Source organism: Eulemur rufifrons, chromosome 8, assembly GCF_041146395.1.
Source record: "Eulemur rufifrons isolate Redbay chromosome 8, OSU_ERuf_1, whole genome shotgun sequence".
NCBI lineage: Eukaryota > Metazoa > Chordata > Mammalia > Primates > Lemuridae > Eulemur > Eulemur rufifrons.
This window is the reverse complement of record NC_090990.1, coordinates 47,431,969-47,453,671: the sequence shown is the minus strand read 5'-3', so window position 1 is coordinate 47,453,671 and position 21,703 is coordinate 47,431,969. Positions and strand designations below refer to the sequence as shown.

At 36.7% G+C, this 21,703-nt stretch overlaps 1 non-coding gene across 1 annotated transcript; it reads left to right on the top strand.

The window, feature by feature from the left end:
* The first annotated feature begins 10,300 nt into the window (after positions 1-10,300).
* Positions 10,301-10,456, top strand: LOC138390943 (U1 spliceosomal RNA). The gene has a single exon (XR_011234610.1). It is a non-coding gene; the product is annotated as a U1 spliceosomal RNA (small nuclear RNA).
* The last annotated feature ends 11,247 nt before the right edge of the window (positions 10,457-21,703 follow it).

Here is a 21,703-nt window from a genome sequence, read left to right as displayed (position 1 = left end):
ATGCCTCAAAGACTAAACATTATAAAAGCTAGGAGGATTCATTTAAAAAACTGGCATTTGGAATTCAGTAGCATAGACTTCGTGAAGTTATTAAGCAAATAATAACTTTTAACTTAGTACTAGGACTAAATAAACATGATCCTTTTCAGCTTTTGTGTTTCTGTAAAGAAGTCAAAAAGAATAAATATCAAGAGGAATTCTTTCTGGCTAGCTTTTTACTTAAAATATATAAATCTAAGGCCTTTATAATTATATTTAAAAACAATAGCTTTTGTGATATCAAGATTTAATATTAATATCAACTTCATATTAATATTAAGTGAGTAACCCTCTTTCTGAACTTACCCCCAATTCAAAGTTTGAGACCTGGTTTTTGGTTCAAGTGACAAACTGCCAATGTTATATGCTTTCTTCTTCCTCCAAGCCTCACCCAATTCCTGAGTCTCCAAACACCAAAAATAGTTAATCCTCTGTCAAGACAGAGAGAGAGAGAGAGAGAGAGAGAGAGAGATGCTATTTTTAGATTCAGAAGAATCTGAAATTGGGCCAGGCTGAAATTTAGACTAACAGAAGGAATGTTTATGAGCAATATTTGACTTAGTCTTTCAGTGTAAGAAAGAAAAAAGAACATGGGCTTGTTTAAAATGTTTATAAACAGTTCATAATTACATGGAAATGTGCCTTACGTTTTCATGGCAAGTGAAAACAACTGGATAAAAAATTATACTTGTAAAATAGTCACAATTCTGTTAAACAAACAAACAAAATTACACTTAGAAGAAAAGATACCGAGAAATACAAACCAAAATGTTGACAATGATTGCATTTAAATGGTGAAACTTTGAATAATTCTTTTTTCCTATTGCTTTTCTACACTTCAAAACTTATTTACAATCTGTACATATTTATTTTATAATTGAAAAATAGTAACTTTCAAAAGAATGAGAGGAATAAAAAAAAAGGAAAGAAAGAAAGTGTGAATTTTAGAGTCATACTGATGAGAGTTCAAATCACCAAAAAGTAAAGACGTTTTAGACAAGCCAAGGAGTGTAATAATATTTAGTACCTACTGGGTTCCAGGTGCCTTAAACATAGCAGTTCTGCCACTAGTCCCATGCAAAAAGAACTGCTATTCTATGTCCCCATGCTTTAGAGGGGACACATACACTATACTAACACACACAAGATACTAAAATCTTAAGAGTATCTTTGCCATTCTCTAACTGGCACTCAACAGTGGCCCAGTGCAACCCCCAACCCTAAACATCTGTTCTCATAACTAGCATTGTTCAGGGCCCAGAGAAATGTTTCTCTGCCCTGAAGAAGGAAATGGTGTTCAAATGTTGTAATGGTTTGTGGATTTTGCTGGTGGCAACATCAAAGATAAACACTGTTTCAGAAGTGTGGAGAGGATTTGAGCAAAATGCCAGGTAAGAAAAAAACTAATTAATTAACTGGTCAAATCCTTCCTCTCAGTATGAATACAATAGATTCTTCCATAGTAAAGAATTATTTCCCAGGAGAGTCAATCATCCACTCTCTTGCTTCTGTTCATATTCCAATTTGTGGTTTCTGGGTATTCATGAATTAGCATGGTATTTATAACAGTTTGTATATGGTGACTGTGGTAGGCAATCTTCTAAAATGGTCTCCAATGATCCCCATCTCATTTTTATTCCCTTGTGTTATCACTTCCTCCTGAGTGTGGACTGGACCTCGTGGATTATTTCTATCAAGTAGAGTACAGCAAGTGACAGGATGTCCCTTTCGTGATTAGGTTTTAAGAGACTATGACTTCCATCTTGCTAACATAGTCTCTCTGTTGCCTTCTTGGCTCACATGCTTTGATGAAACAAGCTGCTATTAATGGACAGGCCCACACAGCAAAGAACTGAGGGCGGCCTAGGACCAGCGGCCAGTGAGGAACTTAGGCCCTCAGTCCAACAACCTGCAAAGAACTGAATCCTGTCAACAACCACTGAATGAACTCGGGAGCATATTCTTCCCAAGTCATGCCTCTCCAAGACCTTGGCCAACACTTTGATTGCAGCCATGTCAGAGACTATGATGTGGAGGACCCAGCTAAGCTATGCCCAGATTCCTAACCCACAAAAATTGTGAGGTAATAAATACTGTTCTTAGAAGTATATCCGTGTAAATCTAAACATGAAATATTCATGAAGTAGGTTACCAATTCTTTACATTAGCAACCAGATGGACAGTGAACATTAACACTGCAAATAGTTTTATCTTTATAAATATATTTAATAAGGTTTACATAAATTTTCAAAATATTGAATAAAATTCAGTTTTACTTGAATAATTTTTATTCTTATTAATTAAAATATTTTTTGCCTTTCAATTTTAATAAATGAAATTAACAATTTTAGAAGAAAATTAACTCTATGAAAATAATAAAATAATGTGTAAATTTATATTTATTTTAATTTATAGCTTTATAAAATTTATACAAGTCTTATAAACTTATACTTTTTTGTTTTTTAATTCTTTAGGCTATTACACAATTATAATTATGTAAAAATATTGATTATAATAACATGTTTATTTTACTGAAATAAAGGCAAGAAAATTAATCCTATGGAATAAGCATGTATTAGGGTTGAATTGTGTGTCCACCTGAAACTCATGTTGAAATCCTAAGCCCTAGTGCCTCAGAATGTGAACTGTTTTGGAAATAGAGTAATTGCAGATATAATTAGTTAAGGTGAGGCAATACTGGAGTATTGTGAGCTACTAATCCAATATAACTGGTATCCTTATAAACAGGGGAAATTTGGACACAGACATGCACACAGGGATAACTCCACGTGACATTTGGAATTATACTTTCACAAGCCAAGGAACTATCAGAAGCTAAAAGAGAAGCCTGGAACATATCCTTTTCCAGCTCCTTCAGAGGGTTTGTGGCCCTGCTGATGCTTTGATCATGGACTTCTCGCCTCCAAAATTGTGCGACAATAAATTTCTGTTGGTTAAGCCACTCAGTTTGTGGTACTTTGTTATGACAGCCCTAGCAAACTAATATAGCATGCATTAATTTATAAATTATGTATGTCTTTCTTTTATTGCCAATCCAAACATTGCCAGTCCATCAACAGGATACACAAACACAATAATGATTAATCTCAATCATCTTTGATATTTTGATGGCATTCAATTACATAAAACCATAAGTTTAAGCATATTTCGCAATTTGTTAGTATAAAGGTATATTTTTGGCAAGCTAGGAAGATAGAATATTATAGTTTTAGCTCTTACATTTAGGTCTTTGATCCATTTTGAGTTCCTTGGGTATATAGTATGAAGTAAGATTTCATTCTTTTGTGAGTGGATATCCAGTTGTCTTAGCATCATTTGTTGAAAAGATTATTCTTTCCCCACAAAATTGTGTTGGCATCCTTGTTGAAAATTAATTGCCAATAAATGTGTATTCTGGACTTGCAATTCTATTCTCTTGATATATATGTCTATCTTATGCCAGCACCACACATTTTGATTACTGTAGCTTTGCAATAGGTTTTGAAACAGGGAAATGTCAGTCCAACTTTGTGCTTTTTCAAGACTGTTTTGGCTCTTCTGGGTCTCTTGCATTTCCATATGAAGTTTAGGATAATCTTGTCAATTTCTTCCCCCCCTCAAAAGCCAGCTAGAATTCTGATAGGAATTACATTGAATCTATAGCTCAATTTCAGGAGTGTAGGTATCTTAACAGTATTAAATCTCCCAATCCATGAACATAGATATCTTCTGATTTATTTAAATCTTCTCTAATTTCCTTCAATGATTTTTGTAGTTTTTGCATAGAAATGTGTAGAAATCTTGGACTTCTTGTGTTAAAGTTATTCCTAAGTATTTTATTTTTTATTCTTTTGAAGGGTTTTTGTTTGTTTGTTTGTTTTTTGTTTTGTTTTGCTTTTTGGTAGAAATGGAGCCTTGCTATATTGCTCAGCCTGGCTGGTTTTGAACTCCTGGGCTCAAGTGATCCTCCCACCCCAGATTTCCAAAGTTCTGGGATTACAGGCACGAGCCACCACACCTGGTCTATTTTATTCTTTTTGATGTTACTATAGATGGAACTGTTTTCTTAATTTCATTTTCAGATTATTCACTGCTGTATAGAAAAATAATTGCTTGTATATTAATCTTGTATCCTACCACCTTGAGTTACTTATTTATTAACTCTAACAATTTTTGTGGATTCCCTTCGATTTATTTTCTATGCGTATGATGTCATCAGCAAACAGATAGTTTTGCTTTTTTTCTTTCCAATCTGGATGTGTTTTATGTCTTTTTCTTACCTAATTGTCTTGGCTAGATCCTCGAGTACAATGTTGAATAAAAGTTACAAGCGCAATATCCATATCTTGTTCCTGGGGAAAGCTTCTTAGCTGTTTGAGTTGGGGCAAGATGTCTAACTTCTCTGAGCTCAGTTTACTCATTGAAAAATGAAAATAATAATAGTACCTCCTTTATATGGTTGTTTTGAAGATTACAAGACTCAATATAAGTAAAGTACCTGGACCAGTAATGGACATATATTGTCTGCTCTTACTGTGTTCACTTTACTAAACATCATATATACTGTCATCATCATTCTTAGTGTTAACAGCCAAGTCAGATAAATTTCAAAGAATAATTGCTAAACATGAGTATTTGTGTTACGAATTGTAACTATTATAGTAAACGTATATTTCGTCATGCAAAGTATAGCATGAAAGTTGGGCAGATTAAATTTATCCAGAAAGTTGATTCCAGTATTATTTATGGGAGAATATTTGGCATAGAAACAGAATGAATTAAATAGAATTCAAGGAGTTGCCAGTAGATGGCTCTCTTAATTTGCTATTTTATTTTCAGTTCAGCTTTGTGCTTTTGTATGTCAAGTCACACCACCAAAAAACTCCTAACGAATGGGGCAGAAATGACTCTCCAGTTCATTTGCCTTTCTTCTGGTAGAATTTATCGCCCACAGTTATAAATGCACTTGCAGAGAAACCTCCTCAATTGTTAGCTGTATTTTTTAAATGTTGTTATTTTTTGTTTGTACTTAATAAAACATGAGGGAACATTTTTGAAAATGTTTTAAGTTGGAGCCCAGACTGTCAATTATTTTTATCTATCCTGATAGGTAGGTGAACATAATTTGTTTTTTAAATTTTTCATGGACAATGAACTTCCAGTTTTTCTTGCTAGCTCATTTCTTTATCATAACTGCAGACTTGGCTAATTCTTCCCTCAGTTTTTCTCTGCATTATAAAGCCAACTAATGACGTATGCAAATCTATCTTTTCTTTCTTTTTTTTTTTTTTAATTTAGAGGCAGAGGTCTCACTATGTTGCCCAGGTTGGCCTCGAACTCCTGGGCTCAAGCGATCCTCCCACCTCAGCCTCCCAATTAGCTGGGACTACAGACACAAGGCACCATTCCTGGTAAGTCTATCTTTTCCTTAATATATCAGTTAGTTGTTCAGGACCTTTTTGTTCCCACAGCATTTGGCCTTTATTTTACTATATTGTCATTTATTGGCATTGATTACTTTTACTACTAGTTCTTCAAGTGATTGGTGAAGATATACCTTATTCTCCAAGATATTTCTTGGTATGACAGATATATCCAGATGTTCACTAGGTAAACCTTACAACCTATAGACTTCATAGCCCTATCCTGTCTAGAACTGTTTCTGCAAAGTTCTAGGACTTATTTTCTCAGAATTATGTCCCTAAACTCCTAAATATGCCTGTGCTCTGTGGTTCCATCCCATCCTAGGCCAGTTCAGAGGGAAAAATAGAGTCTTCACTGGTTTTACAAGAAACCTACTTGCACCCAAACACTTAACAAAGATCTGAAAGGTCCCAGAGAGGGGTCACAGGGCAAGGTGTTTGGTCTTTCATTAGTTGGAACAGTTATTTGGTTTCACTTCTTATTTTCTCTGCTTTGTTTCTCTCCATTTCATCCCTGTATCTCTGGACTTAAAAAACAAACGCAACCATATTCTCCACAGCATGGTTCTGCCAAAAGTCAGACCTCAAGTTCCTCAGACTCCTCAACTGATCCTATGGGTAACTAAAGCTAGATGGCTCTTCAGATATGTCTTGAATAGAAGAGACCAGGCCTTTGATCAGTTTTTGGATGCAAGCTGTCCCCAGGGAAGAGACATAAACTTGAGGAGGCACCTCTCTTTGTCTAAGGGCAATTCTCAGAGACAGACTCAACTTTGAACCATAAGCAGCCAACACTCCCAAAAGCTGGAGGAAACCAGTGCTTTGATCCTAAAAGTGGCATCTGGGTGGTACACAGTGGAATATACTTCAGAATCTAACTTCAGAAGAAAAAAATGAGACCCAAGCTGCAAGAAATATAGAGATAGGGAAACCCAACAACATTATTTGAGTCCCTCAGCACATCTCTGTCACTGGAATTCCTAGTTATGTGAGCCAATAGGTTCCATTTTCTGCTTAGGCTGTTGGCAATTAGGTTTCTGTCACTTGCAAGTGAAAGTCTTCTGATTAACAAGCTCTCATGTTTGAAGAAAGCAATAATCACTATTTTCTACTTCCAGTACTTATCATATTGTTAATATTCTAATTTATTTGTTTATACATCTCTCTCTCTTACTAGACTGTAAATTCCTTATAGGATCATATTTTATTCATCCTATCTCTAGCATCTATAGCAGTGCATAAATAAAGGAAATCATGAGTAAATATTTGTTGAATTAATCAATAAGAAAATGCCAAAATGATAGACAATGCATGGGCAAAGACATAGGTGCATTCTAGAGCACATTAAGTAAGGAAAGTGTTTCAAAAGTTGACTTGAAAAGCACAATATTTGAGGTCTCAGGGTTCACATTCTCTCTGAGCCCTATCTAAATTGGAGTTTAACCCAAGAAACTCAGATTCTTTAACATTAGATAGCTTTAAGCTAGGTTCGGTGGAATGCTTATTCCCTCTTAAAATGTAGTTTTTGCTTTCACTATAATTCTGGGCTCCATGTCCGTTCTTGGTCCATTGATTCATTCGGTCCCAGACCCTGGGTTGGACTCAGAATATAGCTGTGAGTATGATAGAAAACCCTGCCCCCAGGGAGCATAGATTCTTAAAAAGGCAGGAAGATTTTAAACAAATGGTCACAAATACAAGGTATTACATTGTAACACCTTTTATATTACAAAAGGTAATTATTAGAGTGCATAGCAGGGAAAGATAACCTAAATTGTGAGACTAGGGAAATTGTCACTAGGAAAGTGACACTTGAACCAAAGGAAGAATAGAAGTTAGCTCCATAGAATGAAAAGGAAACAATATAAAGTAAAAGAAATAGCAGGGCAAGAGTCTGAAGTGGCAGGCAAACGCCAGGTTTAGGAAGGTCCCTAGCAACTCTTGTATCCATCTTGTCACCATGAAAGGAGTCAGCATAATAGGACAGGTTAAGTTGTTTGAACTTTACCTTAAGAGCACAAGGAAGTCTTTGTAAGGTTTGAAGTTGAGAATAAGATGTTGATCAAGTGTTTATTAAGTGCCACACCTTATTCTAACTGCTTACTTACTAACGTGACAGGTACTGTTCTAAGTACTTTACATGTGTCATTATCTTCATGACATTATATGGTAGTTCTCTGGGATTGTCATTTTACAGTCTAGCAACTTGCTCTCTGCCTCTCTCAAAAGGGACATGACTGGTTTTGAATTCAGAATGGAAAGTGGATTGAAAGAGAGTATAGTTGGGATGATTTGGGTTATAAATTATAGAGAACTTAACAGAAAATGGCTTAGACAATTGAGAAGTTTATTGGCTTATATAGCTGAAAGTTTAGAGGTAAGATGAACTCTGGAATGATTCCTTTCCATTTCTCTTGTTTGACTTCTGTAGTATCTACTTTATCTTGTGGTTGACTCTCCTCCTGATCCTAAGATGGCTGTAACAGTTTCCATATTTCTTTGCTCACGTCCAGCAGGAAGAGAATGCCTCTCTTGGAGGGAGAAACTTCCTTTCCAGAAGCCCCCAACAAACATTTTATTGTGTCTCATTCGCCCACTGGCATGGTCACAGGAATAGATGAATTCACTAACTCAGTAGGAATTCAACAGGAATGTACTAAGTAGCTAAGCAGAATCCACACCTGGAACTGAGGGTGAGGTTAAATCTCACCCAAATCAGATAGTTGAGAATGGGAAAGGGGTGTTTCCCAAAAGGAAATTTTGAGTACTGCTACCAAGAAAGAGCAGAAATGGATACTAGGCAGCAAACACAAGCATCTATTATAGGGAGTAAGACTTGAGTCAGGAAGCCAGTTAGAACACTTTTGCAGTAATCCAAGTGAGAGAGGAGACTGGCCTGGACAAGGCGAGTTCAGTGAAGGTTGAAGGAAGTAGACAGATTCAAGTGATGCTAAGAGGTAGAATGGATAATACTTGATAACTAATTGGCTGAGAATTATAAAAAGTGGGGGAACTAGTTAAAGATGACTCCAAAATTAAAGTTTTCTCTTGCCCAGACTGTGACATGGTTAGCCTAAATGTTTAAAGAATTTCCTGGCCCTGGGTTTATGGATGAGAAAAGCTCATCATAGGTTCCTTTTTGGTGCTTTCTAAACTAACCTTATATATGGCTCCTTTACCCTTTAGAATTCTCTCTTGTTCTTCTGGACCCTTATATGTTTAATTCCACAATGTACTGCTTGTTTGACCACATTCATTCAAATGTAAAGGTTATTTCTACCTCAGCTTCTTTATGTACTACACTAGGCAAACATCTGACTCTTAATACTATTAGTGAATGTATTGAAGTTTGAAATTATTTCAAAGCAGTTTTTTAAAGTGCTGAAAATTAGTATACCCAGAACCGTAGACACGAATCAGAATGGCTGCTCAGCTGATTCCCCTGTGGATCTATCTGGTAAGAGATTCCAGATCACTGGCCACAAAAGTAGGCACATGATCCAGGCTAGGTCAATTTAAGTTCCTCACTCCCCTAGTCACAATGATTCATCCAAGTGGTGGGCTTATGATTCCTTTCTAAAAATTGTTCAAACTGAAGCGGAGGAAATAAATTCTCTTTCTTCCAAAATGACTAAGCTTGAAAATGAGTAAGCTTAAAAGAATGCAATTCCAAGTTGCTTTTGCTGTGTACTCTTCATGAATTCAGCTCATCTATAGAAGGAAAGAGTGACGCTAGTGTGCAGAAAGATACAGAAACACAAGATATGAAAAGAGAGAGGGCTGCGGGAGAGAGAAAGACACAAAAATCTTGAAATCTGGGAGCACTTATATCCCTGGATCCTGCTGTCCCTAGAGAGGGCTCTACTTCTGACCTTTGTGATCTTTCTGCAGTTTGATCGTGTGTTCCACAACAGCAGGGATCCCAAGTGCCTGACACACAATAGGCAATCCAAAAATAATAGTTGAGATAGAGACTTCACTTTGGACCAAGATGCAGTGACAAGGGCTAGACTTACTTCCCAACTGAAACAATTTAAAAACCAGACACTCATAAAAAACAGACAATATGTGACACAATGCTTTTCAGACATTGAACATCATGAGGTGCAGGACAATGATCCCTAGCGAGAGGGATTGCCCCCACTTTCCTGCCTAGAGAGAGTTTCCATATTATATTGCAAAGGAGGGGAACCCAGGTGGAGCCTCATGGTCTTTGCAAGTAGAGGGGTTAGAGCCAGGGGGCCGGGGAAGCCAAGGCAGCCAGAGTTCTCAGGGAAGCATACCAGAGAGGAGATCGCTGCACAGATGGAGTGCAGATCTCTCTCCTGAGATCTGTAGAGAGTCCCCCTTTACTGTTTAGCTGAGTATTCATCAGGGTGTGTATATGAGGAATGATCTTAGGTGAGAGCTCTAAAAAATCCCAAAAATTCTCTATAGTTTTCTTTTGAGCAGACCTGCATTCCAATTTGGGAAATAAATGTATTCATAGTTTCCAATGAACTCTTAATAGTTAAACAAAATTATTGAATAAATGTGAGTCAATAAATTCTCCCTTTTTCCTTAAACCAGTTCCACTTGGGTTTTTGTCACTTGAAACCAAAGAATCTTAACCAATGCACCTTACAATTCCACTTCTCAGAGTTTATCTTTGGGAACTAAGAAAGGATTCTAAAGATTTTGGTTATGAGAATGTTTATCATTTTAATGTTTATAAATGTCAAAAATCAGCAACCCCCCAAAATTCTATGCAAATCATGGTAAATTCATCTAATAAAATACTATGTAGTAATTAACCTGACATTTCAGTGTCTTACTAGTTGACATAAAATGAGTTTGTGATATTTACTTGGCAGGGGAGATAACATGATCATGAAGGTGGTTTTCCTAGGGTAGGGCTTATCCATTGCACTCTCTATATGCTGACCCCTGCAATATCCCCAAACATGGGAAACTCAACTGCATAATTTTTGGTAGTAGGGCATTGCATTCACTACAGATTTTTTTTAATTAAAGAAACATTTTAAAGAAATCTGTCCATGATATATTTGTGAATTTTAAAAACCAAGTCACAAAACGGAATGTGTAGTTTTTCATTGTATGTATGTATTATGCATATGAAGCCTGGAAAGCTGTATCTCAAAATTTTAATAATTTTTTTCTCTGGTAGAATTTCAGGTGGGTTTTGTTCTTTTTTCTCTTAACTTATCTGTATTTTCGACTATTCTACCACAAATTTGTTTCAGCTCTTTTTTTTTTTTTTTTAAATGTCTGTCTCTTTAGTTGACCTCTGAGTTTCTAGGTGTTTTTATTTTGTTTTTGATCAAAAGTTTACCACTGGCTTCCAGTTTATTGTGAAGCAGAGAAGACTGACACACTTTTAACTGTTTGAATAATTAATTCCTTTCCTATTCAGATGACAGGCTTTTCCTATTTCCCCAGATCCCCTTCCAGATCTCTAATTACTGCAGTTTTACTACATAAGATAACTTACACACTGTACACATACTATAGACATGATAACTAAGAAGATGCTTGCTTATTCTATCACTAATATCCTAGGAGAGAGATGCTGTAGAGTCGAAGGCATATGTTCTATAAAATGGGGCCAAAGAAGTTTTAAACTTTTACCAAAACACATTGAAGCAGCTCAATTATTGAAGCTTAGAAATGTTTCCCAGTGTCTGGCTGACCTAATCCTTTGGCAAATACTGAAAGTGACCTATGTCCCCAGGGGAACACATGTTACTCCTAACAATTCGGTGTCCTAGATTTTCCAAAAAAGTCCTGATTTTTTTATCTTTCTTTGTTTTTCCATAACAAAGGTCATTCCTTTATTGGATTTTGACTTTCATGTCTCTGGAAGATTTTTCCTGTGAATGAATTCATGTATTTAAATAAAAGATCTTTTGCTAGATTACAAATCTCAATGTTTAATTTAGAAAAGATGATCACCAAAGTATCAGGGTTGAAACAATTAATCTTCAGGTAGGATAATGTGCGATTTGTGGTCACAGCAGGATCGGAAGAGATATGAGTGTTGTGGATATTAAAAATTTAACTGGCGCTGAAACTTTGGTAATCATAAGAAACTACCACCTTGAATTTCCAATTGGCACCGTGACTACTTCTGACTCTGTACCATAATCCCATATATAAAACTATCTAGTGTATAAAAGAGGCTCAGTCAATATCTTTTTGCTTTCATATCCTTAGTTCCCAAATGGAATTTTAAAAAATCATCTTGGAGCCTTGCTGGGTTGTTTTGAGAATTAAATGAAATACTGAATGTACAAGTGATTTGAAAAGCACTTGCTTGTTTTTGCCAAGGAGTCCAGTCCTTTGTTAAAACAAAATCTTACTATGGGAGTTAAAAAATCAAACCCAGAAAAGTTAAGCTGTTATGGTTGAAGAGAACATGAGAAGCAGAAGCCCTTTATACAAATTTGATGTTACTCTTGCTTTTCCCCATGTTTATTAGAGAAAAATTAGAACAAGAAAAAAGAGTAAAATCACTAACAATTCCACCACATAGAGAATTGTTAGCGGAATATATTTTTCCAGACCCTAAAGAACGCCTTCAAATAAATTTGATCAGCATAATGAAATTTCTTTCCCAGCTTGCCATGGGGCCGGGAGAGGTGAGATTCTGTGGCCAACGGTCTAAGTGAAGGCAAATTTCGTCATCAAATCTAGGAGGCAATGAAACCAATGGCCAGAAAGAGGAGACAAAGGCCAAAAGCTGCTGGATAATGAAATCTGAGGAGCCAGACAGGAGCAAACCTAGAAAGTCCCAGATGAGAGCTAGAAGCAGGACAGGAGTTCCTTTAGCTTGTTTTTTTATTGCCCAGCAGCAGTGAAGCAGTAAACACTTGGTTAAGTCACAGTAGTTTAAAAAGTCAGGATTATTAAGATAATTAAACTTAGAATGTGGCCATTTTGTTAAACTTCTGAGACTGCAGTTCTGAATCTTTGGTTAAAAGTTTAGGCTGCTGTAAAAATATTATTTTGAATATACTTTGAGTTGTAAGGATCAAAAGAAAGATAATTTTTGTGGGTTTTCTTTTCATTTAATTGAAATGATTTTCAAGTTTCTACAAATACAGTAATTGTAAATTTAAAGCAGTAAGCATTTATTGGTGAATAATATGTATTCTGATTGTAAGAAATAATAAAAAAATAAGATGTGCATAAAGTTGAAATAAATGCTTTAAAGTTTAAAAAAAGAGAGTAAAGACTAGGCTATTTTCTGATATTCCCTGCCTCTCCTTCCTTATAACTCCAGGGCAAGACAAAGAATGTGACTTACAAGAAATATACTAAGGCCCAAATAAAGAGGTTTTTTTACACCAATTATTTTAAAACATTATAATTATTTGGCCTCTTTTCCCCACTTTACCAAATCTATAGAGATGTTAAAATATTAAAACCAGATATGATTTTGATTGTCAAAAACATTTGTCTAGAAACTTTCAACCTATGTATGCAAAGGTTCAAAACCTTTCTGAAACATTTGATTATAGTTCTACATCTTCCACTAACCCCTTCCACATGCTTAGCCATTCTTTATGAAGTCCTTCCTGACCCTTCCAGGCTGGGCTTGATGTCTCTCCTATGTGTCCTCAGCACCCTTATTTTAAAAACATCTATCATTTCTATCTACCACCTTTGTGTTAAAATTATATGCTTATAGCCTGCCTTTTTTGCTAAACTATAAGCTTCTATAAGGAAACCCTCCACAACCCCCAGGTGAGATTGCGTTCCCCTATTATGAGTGTCCACAATTCCCTACGGTTTTCCTTTATAATACTTATGAGTGTGATTATATTTGTAACAGGGACGGCAATTACCGCTCTCCAGTCCTACATAACCATTAAGGCTGAGGCTTTCCTTTACATACCATCAGTTGGCTCACAGCAGTCCTTTTATTTTCAAAAGATTGGGGGCGTGGGGAGAAGAATGCTGCTTGATTTAAAAGAATAGCTTATATTTGTATGGAGTTTTAAAAGTCTTATAATTCTACAAGGCTTATAATGATAAAAGCAATACACACTGTTCCTCCTTTTCTACCCCAAATTCCCACTACTCAAAAGCAACACTTTTTTTCATTTTTTATTATAAGTGTTTCTTCTGGTACTTGCCTCTGTGTTTCTAAACAACATTCTTGTGTTGCTGCTATTTGGAGATTGCTCAGTGTCATATCTTTTGGCTTCCTACTATAGAGAATGAAGATTTAAACTCTCTTACAACTCTCCCCACCCTGCACCCCATCACACACACCTTTGGATACATTCTTTTCCTTCTCCATTTCTCCCTATATGATTACATTAGTCCATAACTTTTTTTTTTTTTTTTGAGACAGAGTCTCACTTTGTTGCCCGGGCTAGAGTGAGTGCCGTGGCATCAGCCTAGCTCACAGCAACCTCAAACTCCTGGGTTTAAGCGATCCTACTGCCTCAGCCTCCCAAGTAGCTGGGACTAGAGGCATGCGCCACCATGCCCAGCTAATTTTTTCCTATATATATTTTTAGTTGGCCAGACAATTTCTTTCGATTTTTAGTAGAGACGGGGTCTCACTCTTGCTCAGGCTGGTCTCGAACTCCTGACCTCGAGCGATCCACCCCCCTCAGCCTCCCAGAGTGCTAGGATTACAGGCGTGAGCCACCGCGCCCAGCCTAGTCCATAACTTTTGGTTAACTCAACATGACCATGCATTTTACAGTGATTACATTTCCCTTCTTGTATGATTTTTTGTTTTTCCTGGAATTGATAATTGTCTCTCTTTATTATTTGCTTAGTTTTCTATGTATCTGTAACAAATTCATGCCCAGACATTCCTCCAGAATTATACATTTCTTTTCATAATGTTCAAATACATCAGGTTGTTTTTTATTTTTATTAATTTTGTGGGAACATTGGAACTCTGAAGACGTTCCATCGTCTTCTTACGTGAAACATTGCTGTGGAAGAGTTAATTCCTTTCTACTTCTAGCTCTTTGTGGCCTCTTTGTTCTCTTTGCAAGTGTTTAGGAACTTCTTTTTGTCCCTAGTAAGTAAAATTTCACATGAAGTGAGTTGGTGTGAATCTTTTTGTTGTGCTGAGAATTTAGTGGGTTCTCACTCTAGAAAGTCATTATCTTACAGTTGTGGAAAATTTTCCCATTTGATAATCACCTATTTTCTCTATTCTTTGTTTCTAAAACTCTTATTATTTAGACACTGAAATAAATCTTTAATTTTCTTATCTTTACATTTTCCATCTCATTTTCATTTTTTGGTTCTACTTTCTCAGAGATTTCCTCCAATTTTACCCTCTAATTCCTCCAATTCCTGAGCCTTTTTGGGGATTTCACTGAATGAATCAGCTTGTTATTACCTTCCCCCTCTGTAAGTTTAGATTTGAGCTTTCTCTAGATTGGAATATTTGTTCTCAGTTATTCATCTGCTTACATGTTTCAAATTTTGTTGTGTTGTCTCTTCTCCCATACTCCTGGTCCCTTTCAGTTTATGCCTATTTTTTTTTGGTCCCTTTACTAGGATTTCAGGAGGAACCAGTGGTGAGTGCATGTGTTTAATCTACCACGTAAAATCAGGACCTTTGTTTCTTGCTATTTGCATCCTTACTGTAACAGTCATTCTTCTTCTCAAGGCAGCAGGAATATCTCTGAGTTACAGGCAAAAAATCAAGTGCAAGAAAGTACAGGAAAGAAAAAGTACAAATATTAATATTTCAAGATATTATAACGTTTTCAACAATGCCATAGCCCAGGGGTGGGGAACATTTTCATGTAACAAGGCTACATTAAGTTAGCTGTAATCAAATAAGGCCACATTCAAGAAACTTCAATTAGATATACTTTAAAATGTACATTATTTTGTAAAAATTTAACTATTATGTATGTAACAATTTCAAAAAATGAAAACAATTTGTTAATTTTAAAGTTAGCTAATCTTTTAATGACTTTGTTGTGTCTGCTTTTTGTTGGAAAGCATTTGAATATTTGGTTGCAGTGTGGAGGTCCCCAGTTTCAGCTGATCCTAGTCTGGATGAGTATCAGTCATTTGTGACCTTAAGGGTATCTTGATTTGGGTTAGGTAGGAGAACATAGATTCCCAGCAATAAGCGGTTGAAAAGCAAGAAAGCATTTTTTGGGCATGGTGCCAAAGGCATGGGTATTCTACTGCAATTTCCATATTTCAACTGGATGTTTCTTAGCATCACACAATGACTTTAAAATGTCATCTAATGAGAGCTCAATCAATTGCATGTGTAATTCTTTAGGTGCCTTAGTGTTATCAACTAGGGGAGGCTGAAATGCTAATTTGAGTGTGATGTCATGATTCATTTTGCCACATATCAGATATAGACTTAGTTTTACCTTGCAAAGAAATATTCAAGCATATTGTATACATTATTATTTGTAAATTGTATGCTATACATCCTTTACGTTAGTAAAATTTAGTACACACATACACACATATCTCCTTTTGAATTTTTTTTTTTTTTAGAGAGCTGGTTGTTAAACACTTATCAATGCAACACTGCCTATAACCTCCTTTCTACTATACATTCCCTGAGGGTAGTAACTGTTTCTGTTTGATTCCCCAAGACTCACACAGTTTCTAATACCTAGTAGGCACTCCATAAATATTTATTGAATGAGTGAATGAAAGTTCAGGGATCTTGCCTTCTTCATTTTTATATCCACAAACAAATTACAGATTAAATCTTGAAAAAAAATGTTTGCTAACCTGAACTGAACTTGAGTCATAGCCTCTTAATTCTGAAAACAATCCCATGACAATCAAACACACATCAAGAAAAGAGAATGAGATGGTTTATTTTTTTAGGCACAAGGCAGACAGTCACATGCTTATTTTCACGGTTGTTAAGTCACTTGTTGCATTAAGCCCAGGGAGAAAGCCAGATCTCCTCCTTCCTAAAACAGTGCCCTATTCATTAGATTTTCTGTTTCTCAGGGGCACAAGCATTTTCTGACACTAATGTTGAACAGGAGAGCTGGTTACTTGCTTTATAGCTACAAGATTTTTAGTTAAGATAAATGACAATAAACATTCAGGGAGAATCAGATTAGGAAGAATCAGATAATGTCTACCATTTCATGAGCACACACTATGTTTGTTACAAAACTCAGATTTAAATACAGTAGCTCGGTTTCTCTCAACAACTCTCTAAGGTAGGAATTAGCCTTACATTACAAATGAAGATACTGAGGTTTAGAAAGGTTTGTGAACTTGCTTAAAGCATACAACTGCTCATTAGCCATATTGGATTCGAGATAGCTCTGTCTTAAGAAAAATCCCAGTATATTTTGAAATAAAATAAAAAGGAAACCAATCAACCTATTTTGCTGAGAAGTAGGGAGGGAGCCTGACTCATACTTCCTGAACAAATTCCCATTGCACAAAACAAGGAGGTTTACAAAACCTTCTTGCAGGGTCTGAAACCTTCCAAGCAACTGAATTGGAATTAAAGTTGGCAAAGATTACTAAATGCCACCAGTGTTAGACAATTGAGGGTTTCTGCTGAGCAGAATTAAAAAAAAAATAAAACCAAATTGTTGGAAAGTACCTACAGTGAGAGTCACGCAGGATTCAAAATCTAAGAAAAGCTTCCTGGCATTTGTGCTGCCCCAGCTGGAGTTGAAAGAATTGTTTCTATTCTTTCCTGTATGTTGGGGGAGGAAGTAGTTGGGTTGTCTTTCTTGGCTTTTGAGTGGGAGGAATAATACAGCATTATCAGAGAAAATGGCAAAAGAAAAAAGGGGGAAATTTTTTTTTTTTGCAACTGCTGTAGAACTAAATTCATATCTCTGTGAAAGAACCTGGATTTGGTTTAGAAGATAATTCAGAATGTTGTCCAGTGCATTTCAACGGAAAAGCATAAAAGAGCCTCAGAAACTATAACAGCCATGATCACAGTGACAAATAATACAGATTTTTTTTTAAAAGCTGTAAAATACAAATGTCTACACTTGGATGAATTTTAATATATCTCCTTTATGGTGTCTTCAAGTCCTTCCACAATATGGTTTCTATCCAATCCTCTCCTTACTTCAAGCATATTTGGGTACTATACCCTATACCCTAACTGAGCCCAGGCCCGGGGACATGGGATAAGGGTTTCACCTACACCCATACTTTAAGTACATCAGAACTTCCAAATCTTACTACTGCTGCCATTTTATTTCTTAAAAAGAAAAATAGAACTTAGAACTCACAGGAGTCTTGCTTTTCTTGAGGAAATGGAATTTTTCATAATACTTAAAACTTCATGATTGACTATGTGATTTCATCTTGCCATTGTTGCCATTGTTACTGCATGGCTAGTAACCTAAATGACAAATTAAATGACTTCTAGTTGCTATAGAATCATCCCAAAAATGAGAGATCATTTTCTCCCCACTTTTCTTGGGATAGGATAGCTGGGACTTTGTGTTCTCTTTGGTAAGGTCTAGGCTTCCTTACCTTAGTAAAGAGAATGTTGCTTTTGAAATCTAGGGTATTGGTGACTTACTAGATTTACCTAAAGGGGGAAGGCATCTGGTGTTAAGAGAGAAGGGGCTGAAGCAGACAAAGATTTCCAGAGTAGGGAGAAGGGCAGTGGTAGGTCCTCCAGCTGTGAGGATCTATACTCTGCTTCCTTGGTGTATGGGGAATTTTGATGCACATGGTTTTGTGTATACCTGGGGACTGAGCCTAAGCTGTAGCCCCTCCTCTGGAGAGAAGGTCTCAGTTGCCAAATTTGGCACAGAGGGACTAGATGTTGTCTTCAGCAGAGGCAGCCTATATAGATTATATAGACTGGACAATGTGATTTCACCAGCAAAACAATGGATTGAGGACTCACGACACATTCTTCCCCACATCGGTTTTACTGAATTATGTAAGTCATAGGGTTCTTTTATGAGGGGTCCCTTTATCTAAAAATAACTTATTAAATCACCAACCCTATTAGGCTCAAAGGATTTAATTTAATCTAGAAAAATAATGAAATGTGGTATTTCTATGCTTTAGTTGTATTAATTATCCATTGCTATGTAACTCACTCATTTATTAAAGGCTTAAAACCTTATTCATTTATTAACCCATATAGTGAATATGAATCATACATTTCTCTGAATCATGAATCTTGGCATGGCTTCACTCAGTCCTCTGTTTCAGGATCTCTCACAAGGCTGCAACCTAGATGTCAGGCAGGGATGGAGTCTCATCTGAGATTCGACTGGGGAGGGATCTTCTTTCAAGCTCACCTGCTTGTTGGCAGCATTACTTCCTTGCAGGTTGTTGGACTGAGGGCCTCCGTTCTTCTACTGTTGTGTGGAAGCTGCCCTTAATTCCTTGCCCCATGTGTGTTTCCATATGGTGACTTGCTTCATCAAAGCCATCAAGTGAGAGAGGCAATAGAGAGAGTCTGCTAGCAAGATCAAAATTACAGTCTTATGTTATGCAGTCATGCAAGTGACATTCATTTCATCATCTCTGCCATAGTCTATTGGTTACAAGAAAGTCACAGGTCCCACCCACACTCAAAGAGAGGGGCTTATACAAGGTCATGAATAACAGGAGGTGAGAATAATTTAGGGCCATTTTTATGTCTAAACCACAAGTTATAGAATAATTTATACCTGCTAACACTAAGAAGTTCATGGAAAAATTGTAACTTAATCATAATAATTTGCATGTACTCAATGGTTCTCTTCTTTTTCTTAGTTTTCATTTTCTTCTTTTGCTTATAATGTACTATATTGTACATGCCTTTTTTTTTTTTTTTTTTTTTTTTTTTTTTTTTTTTGAGACAGACTCTCACTCTGTTGCCCAGGCTAGAGTGAGTGCCGTGGCGTCAGGCTAGCTCACAGCAACCTCAAACTCCTGAGCTCAAGCGATCCTCCTGTCTCAGCCTCCCGAGGAGCTGGGACTACAGGCATGTGCCACCATGCCCGGCTAATTTTTTCTATATATATTTTTAGCTGTCCATATAATTTCTTTCTATTTTTAGTAGAGGTGGGGTCTCGCTCTTGCTCAGGCTGGTCTCGAACTCCTGAGCTCAAACGATCCGCCCACCTCGGCCTCCCAGAGTGCTAGGATTACAGGCGTGAGCCACCGCGCCCGGCCTGTACATGCCTTTTAAAACTTTCCTCAAGTCTTTCATGGAAAGAGGTGGATATAAATAAATATATTTAACATACTTAATATAAAAGTAACTATTTTATTAAAAGGGGGAAGATAGGGCCTAAAATTTGTAATATATATTTACTAAAATGAAAAAAAAATGAATGTCCACTAAAAAGTTATGAGAAGCTTTTCTGTAATTTTCAACTTCCCTCATAGTAAGAGAAATGCAAATTAAAACTCACTGACATACAACTTAATATATATCAGATTAGCAGAAAATCGTAAGCTCTATAAGTAAGGCCCCAATTATTGATGGACAGAGCTGGAGTGACAGTGTTGCTAGTTTTATATAAAGTGGTCAAGGTGGCTTTTCTGAGGAGACATTTTTGCTGAAACCTAAAGAAGTGAGAGAGTGAGCCTTCAAATAACTAAAGAAAGGGTGTTCCAGAAAAACGCAATTGCAAAATCTACCGTCTCTACTAAAAATAGAAAGAAATTATCTGGCCAACTAAAATAAATATAGAAAAAAAAAATTAGCCGGGCATAGTGGCGCATGCCTGTAGTCCCAGCTACTCGGGAGGCTGAGGCAGTAGGATCGCTTAAGCCCAGGAGTTTGAGGTTGCTGTGAGCTAGGCTGACGCCATGGCACTCACTCTAGCCCGGACAACAAAGCAAGACTCTATCTCAAAAAAAAAAAAAAAAAAAGTATTACTGTTGTTGCTTTGGAGAGTGAAGGAAGGGGAGGGATTGGCCAGAGTAGAAGCAGGGAAATCCATGAGAAGATCCAAATGGCTATTAAACGTGTCAAGCAGACCTCTTGATTTCCAAGCCCACTCTCTGCCCCTAACCCACCAACCTCCATTCTTTCCTATCTCAGTAATGTTACCACCATCCTCCCAGTTGATCACTTCCTTTTCCATACCTCCCACATCTTTGTTAAGTAAAGCCCTTTTGACTTTATTTAAAGAATGTCAGAACCCATCCTCTCTTTCCATCTCCACTGCCACCCTCTTCATCCAAGGTATTTTAATATCACATCTGGACAGCCATATCCTCTTTGCTTCTACCTCCAGCCCCTACAATCCATTCTCCACGTGGAATCATATTTTATATTTTATTTTGGAAATATCAATCAGGTCATGACACTTACCAGCTGAAACCTTAAGGGTTTCTTTCAGCATTTAGCATAACATTGACATTCCTCATCAGTCCTATAAAGCCTTAGATGGTCAAGGCTCATTTCATGAGGGCCCTTAAACTCATTTTACACTTGTGGTAGGCAGAATTTTGGGCTCCATTATTATTCCCATGATTCTGCTATGGTACCTGGCAAAAGGAAGATTATCTGAGCCCTTGAAAATAGAAGCAGAAAGAGAAGTCAGAGAAATGCAAAACACAAAAAAGATTTGACCCACTTTGCTGGCTTGAAGATGGAGGAAGAAGGGTAAGGAATGTAGGCAGTCCCTAAAAGCTGGGGATATCCCTAGCTGACAGCCAGCAAGCTAATGTAGACTCTAGTCCTACAACAGCAAGGAACTGAATTCTGCCAATAACCTGAATGATCCTGGAAGTATTAAAGATTCTCCCCCAGAGCCTCTGTAAGAGCCCAGCTTGGCTAACGCCTGGATTCCAGCCTTGGGAGACCCTAAGTAGAGCACTCAGCCAAGCCCACCTAGACTTCTGACCTATAGAACTGTGAGCTAATAAGTGGATGCTGTTTTAACTTTGTTGTAATTTGTCATGCAGAAGTACGGAATAATTACAATTCAGCTTTCTCTCTTGCTCACTATGTTTTTATCACACTGATCTCATTTTTCTTCTTCAGATATGCTAAGTGTCTTTCTGCCTTGGGATCTTTGCATTTAGATTTTCCTCTTTCTGAAATACTCTAATCATGATTAGCTCCTTCTGATCCTTTGGGTGACAGCTTAAATGTCACATCCTCAGGGAGTCCTTCACTGACTACCCTATCTTAAGTAGCACCCTCTCAATTTATAGTCATATCTCCCCACTTGTTTTCTTCATAGTATTAGTAGATAGCTCTTATTATGCACTTACTATGTGGCATACACATTTCTAAGCTCTTTACATGGATTTATTCATTTAAT